Here is a 13974-nt window from a genome sequence, read left to right on the forward strand (position 1 = left end):
CTGACGAATGGATAAACAAAATGTGGTATAGACATACAGTGGAATGTTTCCAGCCTTAAACATTAAGAACATTATGGAACATGCTACAATGTGGATGAACCTTCCAGATAGAATGCTAAGTGAAATAAGCTAGTCACAAAAAGCTAAATACTGTAATTCCATTTACGTGTCATACTTAAGGTAGTCAAATTCATAGAGGCAGAAAGTAGAAAGGTGGTTACCAGGGGCTGGGGGCATGTGGGAAAGAGTAGTTGTTGTTTAGTGGGTACAGGATTTCAGTTTTGCAAGAGATAAAACAGTTCTGGATATTGGTTGCATAAGAATACAAATATAGGGCTTCCCTGGTGGTGCAGTGGTTGAGAGTCTGCCTGCCGATGCAGGGGACATGGGTTCGTGCCCCGATCCAGGAGGATCCCACATGTCGCGGAGCAGTTAGGCCCGTGAGCCATGGCCGCTGAGCCTGCGCGTCCGGAGCCTGTGCTGCTCAACGGGAGAGGCCACAACAGTGAGAGGCCCGCATACCGCAAAAAAAAAAAAAAAAAAAAAAAAAAATACAAGTATAATTAACATTTCCAAACTGTAAAGTTAAAAATGCTTAAGATGATAAATTTTATGCTATATGTATTTTTACCACAATTTAAAAAATGATAACCTGGTTTTGTTAAAAAAATTGGAAAATGATTTTGTCAATTTTGAAATGTCATGTGATAGAGTATTATATAGCTATTAGTCATTATAATTATACACAGTATAAATTTTTTATGATATTTAAATTTTAAAACACAGAATTCAAAACATATTTATAAGCTTGCAGCCTAATATGAAAATGAAAACAATTGAAGTGTTAAGATGATAGGACTGTATTTAAACTTCATGATGGTTTATTTAAATTATTCTACAACAGTGTTATTTGTGAAAGAAATAAAATTGGTACTACTCCTCTAAAAGGGGGTGTCAATATATTTTCCTCTATGGCAAATAACTAAAAATAAATGTTCTTTCTCCCCATGGAGAAGTGAACAAATAAGTAATTTGGACACAGAGAGACCCCTTTTGAAAGAAAAATCAAAGCAAAATATTTAGTTTGGGATAAAAGCAAAAAAAAAAAAAATGTGGGGGAACTTTCTTGGTGGTGCAGTGGTTAAGAATCTGCCTGCCAATGTAGGGGATATGGGTTCGATCCCTGAAGAAACCACATGCTGCTGAGCAACTAAGTCCGTGTGCCACAACTACTGAGCCTGCCCTCTAGAGCCCATGAGCCACAACTACTGAGCCCCTGCACCACAACTACTGAAGTCCGTGTGTCCTAGAGCCCGCATGCCACAACTACTGAGCCCACGTTCTGCAACTACTGAAGCCCATGCCCCTAGAGCCCATGCTACACTACAAGAGAAGCCACCGCAGTGAGAAGCCTGCGCACCGCAACAAAGAGTAGCCCCCGCTTGCCACAACTAGAAACAGCCCACACCCAGCAAAGAAGACCCAACGCAGCCAAAAATTAAAAAAAATTTAAAAAGAAACAAAAAAACCAAAAAAACAAAAACAAGGAAAGAAACCTGAAATTTAAATCATGAACTATAGAAAATTCCAAAGATACAAATAAACTGAGAATATTATTTAATATTTTATGTTTTAGCATATCTAATTTGTGATTCATTTTTAATATTCTTATTGTTGTTTTACTGAAAAGTTTTTTTGTTTTAGATATATGGTTTTAAGAGTTTAGTAATATTCTTTTGTATTTGTTCATACCTAATGCTGCAAAAACCAATTCTCTATTGGAATATGTCTCCAATTTTATAATGGACATCAACAGAAAAGTATGATTTGATACATATTCTTTGTAATAAATAATTTTTAGAGGTAACAATGCTAGCTTTATGTGTCTATTCGTTCAATAAATGCACATTTGTTTTTCTTCACTGAATAATTTGTGATAACTGATATTTAAATCATATATTCACAAAACATGTCAGATGTTATTTAACATGTCACAATTTCTACCTGTAAAAATGAGGTAAAGCCCTCATCTCCTTTGTGATAATCAAGCATTTTGTGGAGATAAATGAAATCATATGATACCATCATATATGAAACAATTAACACTTAAATGAAGAGTTCATTGTGAAGCCGAATCCTGGAGAGAAAGAGAGAGATAGAAAACAAGAGAGGTAAGGACACTCCCATCAGGCCCCACCATACTTGGCCAGGATTTCCTATTATTTGCCAAGGTCCCAGTTTGGATTGAATTTCCAACTTTCTGACTGATTGGTGGCATATTCTTGAATAAGTTGTCTGACATAAAGTCAGAAAGCCTCAGTGTTTACACACGAAAAATGAGGATTAAAGATCCCTCTGTCTCCAAAGGTAAATTACTACAAGGATTAAATGGGGTAATGCTTTTAAAGTGCCTACCACAGTGGCTAGTGCATTATGTGTGTACAGAAAATGGAAGTTCCTGCCCCAGGGCTTGACTTAAAATGAATTAATAATTTGTCTCCTGTTACCTAGAAACCACAGGTACCCTAAGGGAACCATAGCTGATACTAATTCTTATTCTCCCCAAAGTCTAACACAATTCCTTACGGGTGATAGATATTTGATACACATTTATTTATTAATAGAAGCATTCAATAAACACTTTTTCTCGATTGACACTGCAGCAAGGATGTTTTATGTTTTTAAAATTCTTTCCTTGTTGTGAGAAGCAGAGGTACCAAATGGGGAGTAGCTGGAGAGTCAGCTCCTACATAATTTAAGAAGAGGGAGAGGTCCTTCCCTGGAATTGTTGTAATAATTATAATTCTTTATGTTTATGTACTTTATGTACCTTACAAGTCATTATCATCTATAACTTGATCCACAAAACAATTATGTAAGAAAACTAAGAAGCAGGAATTGTTACTCCCATTTTAACATGAGGCTCAAATTGGTTGATGTGAATATAAATACGTAGTAAATATCAGCAAAGGGTCCTGAATCCAGGTCTGCCACCGTGTTCTCTTTATGACGCTGTTTGGTGTAGTCTTGTTCAGTCACAAGCCCCCACTCAGCCTGCAGTCCTGGCTTTATTAGTTGCCTATGCCCACGGAACACAGGGCGAGTCAGTCTCTTCATCACTAGAATTCTGAGGCTCCACCTAGTATTGCATTGTGGTTTCATGAGACAGTTGACTTCCCCATGAGAAAGACACAAGAAGACAATTTTATTAAAATTATTGTAACCATCATTATTATTTCATATGGACTACTCAATGCTTTTCCTACTCCATTCGCATACAATAATCATCACTCTTTGGAGTTCTTTACCTTTGAAAACCCATAACTCAGAGCTGAGGTTTTGAAAAGAACCTCAGTGTAAAACGACCGGGTGAAATTGCACAGTCTGCAAACTATTTAAATGAAATAGGCATCTCAAGAGGGAGATCGCCAGCATCTTTCCCAGGCGTTTGACGGCAGCTGCCTGCCATGAACACAAATGCCATGTGGTTTGGCTTCATCAAGTCAGCCTGGCTGATATAACAAGACAATGTCTTGCCATCTAAGAAGCCCTGATGTATTAGCCAATGTTAAATCACGTGGCTGTCTTTCTCATCCCACTGACTTCTTTTACTCTAAGGTATAGGGAGCAAAAATGATTCTGTAGAACTGATTGATGACACAATGCAGGGATACAGAAACCACACACTGTAATCCACATGCCCTTAATATCATCCTTGCATTCCTTCTCACGCCTGCAGCCGATCAATCATTGTTTACCGTGCACCTACTATGTACAAAATACTGTGCAAGGCATTTTGGAGAAGGATGTTCTGAATCACATCCATTCTCTCCACTCAACAAAACCTTGGCATCTCAGAGGAGGTAAGGATACACAAATAGATATCACACCAGGAAGATGAGATGAGAGCTATAGACAGTTATAAAGTACAAAGGAGTTCAGAGAAATTAAAGATAAATCCCTCCAATTGTTTCCATCTGGCAAATTGTCTCCTTTGTGTATATTCCTTTGTTTTAAACAATTCTGTTACAACCTAACATCTCACACTCTTACTTTATATCCTATGTTGGTTCTTCCTGAATTAACCACCATTAAAAATTTAAAGATCTCTTTTTGCCTATCCTATTCCCACTCCTGGCTTTAAGGTTAGTTCTGCTCATTAATTGGTTTTAAATATTATGTTTTATTTTCTGCTAACGGAAGTCTTGGCATTCATAGAGTTAAAATTTCAAAGGAGAGGAAAAAGGGATTTGCCCAATTGTCTGGATTCCAGCTCATGACTTCTTACTTAGGACTATCTCTTGAAAATGACAATGGAGAAGAGACAACATCTGACAAGCAAAACGTGCAGCCCATTACTGAGAGTTTTAAAGGTCAGACTGCAAGTGACCTGCTCTTATATGTGAATTTCACAATGACTAAAGAACAAATGTTCTGAAGAGATTAGCTGGATAAAATGACTATTATAAACTCACCATTTATGTATGTCAGGACAAATGGAGCATCACAAGAACATTTTTTTTCTGAATTTCTTTGAGTTATGACAGAAAATTAATTTGAGACTGGAGAATAGAAAAGGAGAGTTATAAATTTGGAATTTGACAAATAAGGCATGCTTATACAATGTGTCAAGTCTGAAATAAAAAAAATGAACTTATTAGAAAATCCCAAGTCCTTGTGAAGAAGTTCTTTTTCTTAACACTTTGTGCCAGTCAGGCTTTTTTCTATTTTTTTTTCTTTTATGTTATTATTCCTGCTTTTATCGTGTTTCCAAAATCTTGAGCCACGATCAGATCATCACCATGAAAAAAAATTCATAAAAGGCGGGTGTAAATTTTTTCTGTGTTATGTATAAACTAGCAAATAAACACCTTAAGCTGCACTTTAAGCTTTAAGCCCCGGGGGGTAAAATAAAAAACCTACTGAAACAAAACAGTAGCGTTCATATGCATCTACTTACACATATACAATATGTATATAGGGCAAGTATAAATTTACGGAATTGATTTTTCATATGCATATATACGCGAGTGCACACACACACACATCCCACACACAGCAGGAAGTACCCTTGCTATATATGTACGTGTACACAAAAACACACATGTGCAACACTTTATTTAGCACTTTGTCCATCTGTTTAAGAAGTTTCCATATATTCCCTTCAATTCCAGTTAAGTGTGAGCATGTACTTTTATTTATTTGCCCTGAACATGGTATAGAGTGCCCAAAACACAGGAGGCACTTAGTAAATATTGTTTGAACTAAATTGGATTGAATGGTGAATATTATAAATAATCAACTAAATCAATACAACTTTGATATGATGTATAACATAGGCATAATGAGACTTGGTTTAAATCTATAATCAGAATAGTTCAAGTCCTGGCGTTTTAAGTACTATGATATAGACAAAGGGCACATCCAGATGTAGAAGTCACAGAACCCAGGTGTGAATTTCAGCTCTGTTATTAATAGCTGTGTGACTGGGGGTGATTTGTTTAACATCTCATAACAGTACTTACCTTGTTGTTTGAAACATCAAGCCACATAATCTGTACAGGCAACTAGTACATGGTAAGTACTCAGTATATGTTGCTTTCTTTCCCCTTTTCTATTCTGACCAAATTTTAGCTGTTTAATATTTGGAAATAATAACTTTGTCTTCTGTGGATTTTAAATGTGCACTCTCTCTCCCTCTTTCAAGATTATTAAATGCTTAAAAATATTAGACCTTTGAATTAGTTCAGTTACACTATCCGTTGTTTTACTCAGCAAATGTGTGTTTTCCAGTGTAATAAGTATCTAAAATATACGCTTATATCGCAATGATGTCAGTTTTGGTGGAGACCTCCTGGTAGAGCAGTCATAAGGCTGGCATGGCATTTTGGAGACCGAGATCCATACCTCAAGCCTATGTGACCATGGAAAAATCATTTCTCCGTTCTCTGGACCTTAGTTTCTCCAGCTTTAAAATGAGGAAGTTATACCATATCTGAGGGTTATACTAAGAATTTTGAGATTCTGCATGTGCAAAAAGACTCTAGCTTATTGGAATGTATGGGAAATGACAGGTAGAAGGGGAAAAAGACAGTTATTTAGCCTACTGAAGAATGGCTACATTTTTTTGAACTTCCTCTGTCCCGTAAGTGTTCAAAACTGAAGTGCATCCTTTTTCAGATAATTGTCCCACAGCTAAAAACTTAGAGCTTTGATTATGCTTGCTTTGTAATTTGAATTATTATTGACGCCAGCAATGACAGTTAATCTTATTCTCATATTCTCTCTTTGTGTAGCCCATCCATTCTAACCACTTGCTGAGAGGTTCCTGCGTGTCAGCTGCCTTGGTTCTATGTACACTGCACAGAATAAGACACAGTCCCCTTCGTCGAGCTGTTCACAGCCTAGTGAGGGACTGCAAGAGAGACAAAACAACTGAGGAAGAATAAAATCAGTTCTCTAATCAGGGCATGAGAAGGTGGGGAGTACTGAGGGGAGAGTACTTAATTCTGACTGAAGGAAGCAATGCTTAGTAATTTAAAGTAAATGAATTGTACATTTCCAGACACTTTTCTTAGGATGACCGTTTCCTTAAAAAATAATAACGTTTGAGAAGAGAGCAAATCTAGATTCTGCAATTCTGCCAGTAGAAGGTTTTATGCCAAAATGCTGGATCCCACTGGCCTTGATGAGATAAGAGTCTGATGTGAGGAGGGGATTCTGACCATAACTGCCCTATCCCTTAATCCTGCTTTCAATTCATTCATTCATTCACTCAACAAATATGGAGCAACTCCCCTGTGCTAGGTACTGTTCTGGGTGCTGGGGATATAGAAATAACTGAACTGACAAAGATTCACCTTGGTTCCTTGGAAGAATGGCTAATTCTAAGACAGGAACAGAAAATACACGGGGTAATCCTGGACCATCTTGTAATGCCAGAAATGAAGAAAGTGCTAAAAACGATTGATGGCAATATGTCAAATGGGTACAGGAGCAACAGAAAGCACTCCGAATGGACAGAGATGGAACAACTTGAGCAACAAAATAAAGTAGTATTGGACTGTAAAGCAAAACATAAAATAAAATCAGTGTACGTTTACACCAATAAAGCTAAACGATGGAATAAATTAATAAATGGGTGAGGGCTTCCCTGGTGGCACAGTGGTTGAGAGTCCGCCTGCCGATGCAGGGGATATGGGTTCGTGCCCCAGTCCGGGAAGATCCCACATGCCGCGGAGCGGCTGGGCCCGTGAGCAATGGCCGCTGAGCCTGCGCGTCCGCAGCCTGTGCTCCACAACGGGAGAGCCCACAACAGTGAGGGGCCCGTGTACCGCAAGAAAAATAAATATAAATAAATAAATAAATGGATGAGAAGACACAAATCTCCCACGCAGAAAAATTCCAGTAATTTACATAGATGCTCTGCCCTCAAGGAGTTGGACTGTGTGGACTCACTAAGTGTGGACTGTGCACAGTGACTTCCTTCCAAAGATTACAATATGGAAATTGGGTGAAGGAGAGTCACAGTATGGTAGAGAAACCTGACAAACTCTACGTCAGCCAGGTGATCAAGGTCAACGCCATCAGTCATAAGTCATGTTGATATTATGCACTCTTGATATGATGTGATGAAAATGGCAGTTTACCTCTATGATCTTCCTTTCCAAAACCCATAACCTCAGTCTAATCATGAGAAAAACATCAGAAATTTTCCACTATAGGGACATCCTACAGTATATCAGACCATTACTCTTCAAAACTGTCAAAAACATCAAAAACAAGGAAAGTCTGAATAACTGACCTAGCCAAGAAGAGGCTAAGGAGACTTGACAACTTAATACTGTAATACAGTATACAGGATGGGATTCTGGATTAGAAAAAGGACATTAAAGAAAAACTAAGAAAATCTGAATAAACTATGGACTTTAGTTAATAATGTTTCAATATCAGTTCATTAATTGTGACAAATGTACCATACTAAAGTAAGATGTTGATAACAAGAGAAACTGGGTACCAGGTATACAGGAACTCTCTCTACTATCTTCTTAATTTTTTCTAAAAATATAAAGCTGTTCTAAAAATTAAAGTCTATTTTAAAAATTTCACCACTTAATGGAGCTTAATCATTTATGTAAAATAAATTGTAAAATGCATAGTATGTCAGATGAAATAAATCCTATGAAAAACAATAAAACAAAAAAAGAGAATGTTGTTTATAATATAATTTTATCTGGAGTGGTTAGAGAAGGTTTACTTGAGAAGGTGGCATTTGAACAAAGACTTAAAAGGTAAGATAGTGAATCACATAGCTAACTGGAGAAAGAGATTCCAAGAAGATGGAATAGCAAGTGCAAAGGCCCTGAGGTGGGAGCAAACTTGACATGTTTGAGGAATAGCAAAGATACCAGTGTGGCTGTAATGGAGTGAAAGGTAAATTAAGAGATATAATGTTTGGCCAGATCATGTAGGACCTTTTAACCATTTCAAGGTATTTATCTCTTATTCAAAGTGAGATGTGAAGCTGTGGTAGATTTTGAGCAGAGGATTAACATGATCTGATCTAATTTTTAATGGAATTTCTGAATGTTGTAGGACCATAGACTGCAGGAGGAAAGGCAGAAAAGCAAGCAAGGTTATTGCAATAATCTAAGTGAGAGATGATGGTCGCTTTGGATAGACATTTAGAGGTAGAATTGGTGCGGGTAGTTGATTCTGGATACATTTTTAATGTAGAGCCAACAGATTGCTTAGTATTTGCATGAAGGATGTGAGGAATAAATTTCAAAGAGCAGCAAAAAGGATGGAGTGGCCATCAACTAAATTTGGGAAGATTGTAAATGGAGCAGGTTTATGGTAGAAGTCCAGAAGCTTATCACTAAGTTTCTTTTCTTCTACTTCCCAAATGTATTTCAGATTTGCCTTTTTGCTATCTCCACTGCCTCTCACTAATCATCTATCATTCTTTCTCCTGGACCTCTGCCATAGCCTCCTAAATGGACTGTTTCATTCCCTTCCTCCTACTACCAGTTCCTCTCCAGAAAATAAATATAATCCTGTAAAAATGTAAATGGATCAAAGCATTCACTGCATAAAGTTCTCCCAATGATTTCCATTCACTTGGTGAAGCTAAAATCCAAATCCCTGTCTGTAATATCAACCTCATCTCCTTACTTACTAACGTCTAGTTGCCCTGGTCTTTTCTCAGTTCCTCATGGCTAGCTCTTTCCTTGCCTACCCCACTCTCCACTTCTTATCCCACCTCCCACCCTGACACTGCCTCTCCCAGGACATTTGCACAAGCTGTTCCTTCTGCCTGGAATACATTTCACATGACTGGTGCCTTCTTGATCTTTGCATCACAGCCTCAGAAAGCCCTCTTCTTTGTTCTCTGTTTAAACAAACTCCCCTTCTCCTTGTTATTCTGTCTCAGCAGCATGTTTATTTCTTATCACAATTTGTCATTTGGTGCTTTTGTTTGTCTACCTCTCTTTCCATTTAATCTGTAAACTCTAATCAGGGGCCAAATCTATTTAATTCCATAATTTTTCCCCAGAACCATAAACTGTATTAGGAGCTCCATAAATTCTTGAAGTATTGAGATATTTTGAGGGGTTTCCAATTATTTTATTAATACAATCCTGGAGCAGGTCCTTGGCCTCAGTTTTACACTCTTATCCTGGATGCCAAATTATGGAGTTCATAGTTTCATAGAAAAATAGCACTAAATGCTTAACCTACAAAAGCAGCTTGGTAGCTAGTCTCAGTGATAGGATCTCATTGAGTGGGCCTCTATTCTGTTCAAGTGGAGTAAAAATAGGCACTGCTTAGCAACCAACGATTTGTATTGAGCTCTCTCCTCCAAGGAAGGCAGAGTGATGCAAGGGCTAAAACAGTGAGGGGATTAGGAACTGGTAAGTATATTAAATAATCAGTGAGAAATGCTTTTGAGAAAAGGCTCCAAACAATTGCTCCAGAAAGAACATGAATGTGACATGCTAATGATGAAAGGACCCCTTTTCGTAGGAAACCTTCACATCTCCTAAATTAGGGAGAACCCTCTGGTCAGATTACAGAAGGTTCTTCACGTACACCAGAATAGACTCACACAATAGACTCCACAAATCTTCCCTACCCCTCCTGTTTAGCTGGATTCATTGCTCTTATTACCACACTCACTGACCATGGAAATAAAGTGAAAACCAAATTAAAAACTGGGTTTTGTTTGTTAGTTTGGAGTTTTGGTTTTGATTTTTAACTCCAAGCTGTCAGCTAGTATATACAAGTCTCAATTTTCTCAACTGTCAAAGAAGGTGATTCAGTGACCTCCAAAGCCTCTTTTAGACCTAAAAGTAAGTGATGGGATTGTCTTATTTTTGTCAACAATCTAGCTTCCAGATGCAACTGTTAGCATGCAATTTATAAACAATGTAATGATTTCAAGAGACATAGACTAAATAAAATACACTTAGATTTTCAGTACCAAGAATTCTCATTTATATATCTCATTTAATTCTCCCAAAAATCTTCTGAGGAAGGTCATATGAATATTTTACGGACAAGAAAACTAAAGCTCAGGAAAGCAAAATATATAGCCCCAAATCACATACAGGCAACTAAGTAATATTAGTAAATAACATTAATATTTTAATCCTGATTGTCTGATTCTTAAGTATAGAGAATTTCCCAATATATCAGAGCCAAGCTATGGTAAAATTACACAAGTAAATTAACAACATATTGTCTTTCTGCTCCAAATGCATCCTTCAATACATACTCGGTGATCAACAATGGAATTCCTACAATCATTTTTCCTTAAAAGTAAGCACCAAGCTTTCTCATGAGAGGGCACTAGAGGGACATTGCAGAAGGAAGAGGCTTCCTCTGAAGACTAGATGTCAACAATGTGGGTGTGAGAACATCTGGTGGAGCCTGCCTCAGCCATGGGCTCAGAACGCAGTCTCTCTAGGATCTTTCAGCCTCTTGTCAGGTGATAATCTTCCCGCAGTCACCTAGACTTTTTGGGTGAGCCCAAACCCCCTGTGGCTCAAAGGTTCATACATCTGCAGTTGGCTTCATATGCAAGACTCTCCAACACCCATCTTCCACCCCCAGCCCCCAGAAGGGCAGAAACCCTTCTGCCTTGTCAATGCCAGGTCTCCCACTGCACTCCTACACCACAGTTTGCTGACCCCCTGCAGCTCATCTGCAATCAGAGGGCTACCTACTGTTTGTCCTGCAACTCCAGACCAGCTCCAGCCATCTCTGCTATAGTGTGGCTGAACCACACCTTCTCCAGTGACGTCTGAACCACTTCCAAGTTTGTGCTTTCTTGGTCACTCCATCAGCTCTAGGGTACCATATAGAGTTTCCTTATATCTCACAGTTATTCTTTCATCATGACTAATAGTTCTTTATATTTAACTTCCCCAGTTTAATCTAAGTGTTTTCTATTTATCTTTTAACTGGGCCCAGACTGATACATCAATAGAGTTAAATTTGTGACATATTTCAACAGAGTATTATATTTATTAGAGGGAAGGTGAAGCTCTCAATCATTAAAAAGAATAACATTTTAGAGGATATTGTATTTTGGAGAAATAACTTTCAATAGGCATTGATCTCAGGTTCATCCTGATTGACTTAATGGAGCAAGGAGGGAGGAAGGATTGTCAAAGAGAGGTCTAGCAACCAACCCTAAGGGAGGACTGAGGAGAAATTTGGGTCATTGAAAAAACTACATATTCAATTTTGGTTCCAAATATCTATCCTTTCCTCCCCTATTCTTAATATTGTGAAACCATTTTGAACAGCAGGAAACAGCAGTATAATTGGGAGTGAAATTGACCTCTCACAATACGTAGGAGGTTTTTGTCTGGACAGTTCTATCCTTTAGGAGCTTGTAGGGTATCCGTCCCAACTTGGAGGAAACATTCTAATGGAGTGACACAGGAATCCATCTTGTGTCTAATGCTTCTGCTTCCAATGCTTCTGCTACTGGATATAAACAAAGTAGGGAGATTCATTAAACTTTCAAATAACAGATGCTAGGAGGAATAACAAATATATAGGTATAGGATAAAGAACCACAAAGATCCATAGAGAGTTGAGGCTAAACACTCTATAATTTAACAAAGCTGAGTCTTCAGTAGATTTATATTTTAAGGCAGTTCCTAAAATTTTACAGCTCTCCCCAAAGGAGAGAAAGTTTACTATTTCCTCAATCAGAAATTATGTGCATTGCCTGTCTCTGCTGATTTCTCTTGGTAAAAGTGGAAGCCCTGATGAATTTTCAGAAAGATTCATAAATATAAAGAAGTCACTTATTTGATCTTGTTTTTTCTTAACAGTGGCTAAGGGTAAGACACAGGCTACACCTACACAAAACCATAAATCTGGTCAATTCAGGTTGAAGAGAAAAGAGAGGCAAATGAGTGAGAAATAAATCAAGGAGATGTCAGCTGCAAAACAGCTCCTTACATGACTCAGTTTTTCAGTTTCCACGTCCCTATGAGGATCTTATGCAGTATACATAACCACTGATAATGTGAGGTGGATTTATGGTAGTTATAAGCAGACAATATCAGCCCATAACCAAAAATGAGCTGCCATATGTATATATATATATATGTCTTAGATAAAATCATCCTAAAGGATTTATAATAACCAATAATACTATAATAATAAAAATATCTAATAATTATTGAGAGCATCCTATCTTCCGGGTACCGTGGTAAGCACTTTATTTGTGTTAGATATTAAGTAACTTGATAAATTCATGCTGGAAAATTAGAGATGTCAGATTTGAATCCTGCTGTGATGACTCCAAAGCCAGTTTTTTGCACTGCCAGAGATGAAAGGAGCCTGGAGATCATTTAGTGCACACTCTGTTTTATAAGAGAAAGAGGCCTGAAAAATGTACACAGTATGGACTCACAGAATCAGAACTCAAACCTTTGCCTCCTGCTTCCTTGTCTGTTATGTTTTCCATCACACAAAGTTTGTAAAGGATATTAGATTCTCTCTGGTGATGTAGAGTGTGTTTCTGAGTGTCTTTGTAAAGAGGGTAGAGTATGGTGAAGGCGGGGCGGGGAGAGGGTGAGGCAATAGTTGAATGCATTTAAATCAGACTGTATGGAGTGGTAATGTTCAGATATAAATAGTCAGTTCAATACATATTTTTTGATGCTCACTATGGGACAGTCAGTGTGCCAGGTGCTATAGGAGAGCAGTAAATCAATCAGATATAGATCTTCCATTCAAAAGAATTATAGTATAGTAAAGTATGTGTCTATAATCTAATAAAAAGCAGCCCTGTTTAAGTTCATAGCAGTTTTTTTTTTTTGAACAGTATTGGCTTGCATAATTTATTGTAAGTTCCGTGGCATAGTGTTTAAAAGCTCAGTTATTGGATTATACTGCCCTCTGAGTTTGAATCATAGATATCAAACTAGTCAGAGGAAAGCAGGAGGGAAGAAAGGAGAAGGCAGGGAAGGGAGGAGATGGGAGGGATGGAGGATGCAAAACTCTGTAGGGTATAGAGGAGATACCAATCAATTTCATTGCATAAAGTAGTCCGTGCTGTCTTCAGGAAAGTCATGGAAGGTATCTGACCTAAGTTTAGAAGACTTCATGGGGTTTCAGTATGTGTAACAAAGTAATCTATTCAACTTCAAATTCTGTGTTACCCTCAGAGTTGTAAGAAATGTATAAAGATGAAAACCCAATTTAAAATTCCTCTGTTTTCACTGTTCTAAGTAGATGGCTAAGAATTTGTATTCTACGGTCTAAGACAAAGGTCACCAACTTGTAGCCTGCGGGCTGAATTTGGTCGCAGATACATTTTGACTGGTCCGTAAGGGATTTTTAGACATGTAAAATTATCTGTCAACTTTTAAAAATCAAGAAAATTCGCATAAAAATGGGATTTTCTGTATATTTATCCCTGGTAGAAACAGCCATGAATGCCTAAGG

Source organism: Globicephala melas, chromosome 4 (assembly GCF_963455315.2).
Source record: "Globicephala melas chromosome 4, mGloMel1.2, whole genome shotgun sequence".
NCBI lineage: Eukaryota > Metazoa > Chordata > Mammalia > Artiodactyla > Delphinidae > Globicephala > Globicephala melas.